This window comes from Ovis canadensis, chromosome 12 (genome assembly GCF_042477335.2).
Source record: "Ovis canadensis isolate MfBH-ARS-UI-01 breed Bighorn chromosome 12, ARS-UI_OviCan_v2, whole genome shotgun sequence".
Classification (NCBI taxonomy): Eukaryota; Metazoa; Chordata; class Mammalia; order Artiodactyla; family Bovidae; genus Ovis; species Ovis canadensis.
Window position 1 is genome coordinate 36,530,781 of NC_091256.1, and position 1,031 is coordinate 36,531,811.

The window sequence follows — 1,031 nt, forward strand, 5'->3', positions numbered from 1 at the left end:
GGGCTGGTTCCCTCACTCCCGCCCCTGCTGTGTTTTTCTTCCTTCCTTCTCTTCTCTCCTCTGAAGGTTCACTGAGGTGGTTTCTGAAACATGTCCCTTCTGGGAGCTGGACCGCTGTCTTCTGTGAAAGCGGTGAGCAGCGTCCAGTGCCTTCCAGTCCCCTAAACAGGAAACTGGTACAGCCTGCTGGGAGTGTAGTTATCCGGGTGCCAGCAGAAAGGTACAGTGATGTCCACGGCAGATGAAGTGAGTTTATTAAAACTGCAAAGAATTCCTATGGGAAATTCCCACTTTGTTTACAGCCCTGTTCCCAAGCTGAGCAGTCAGGATCTCCAGGGAGAACAGCACACAGTACACGGTCCTGGACGGCACATTGGAAGGCGGTGTTCCAGTGTGCCTTTTGTGCCAACAGCAACATGGGGAACTCGGGTGTGGATCTGGGAAGACGGAGGCGGGGTGGGGCAGGCAGCGGGGCCCTGCAATTCCTGAGACCCAGAAAGGTGTGTATTCTGAAGGGTAGGAAGACAGGACATTTCACAAATCAAGAGGAGATGGTGAGTCATAACTATCATGGTGATCATTTTGGAATGTATAGAAATATTGAATCATTATGTTATGTAAAAGGAACTAACACAGTGTTGTATGTAAATCAATATACTTTAAAAACAAACTCACAGAAAAAGAGATCAGATTTATGGTTACAGGGGGATGAGGAATTGGATAAAGACAGTCAAAAGGTACAAACTTCCTCCTTATAAGACAAATATTAGGGATGTAATGTACAATATGATACATATCATTAACACCTATATGTTTTATATGAAAGTTGTCCAAAGAGTCAATCCTAGAGTTCTCATCACAAGAAAAAAATTTTTTTTCCATTTCTTTAACTTTGTATCTATATGAGATGATGGATCATCACTGAATTTATCATGGGCATCATTTCATGATGTATGGAAGTCCAATTATGCTGTATACCTTAAACATATAGTTCTCTAGCTCAACAAAATTGAAAAAAAAAAAGAGATGGT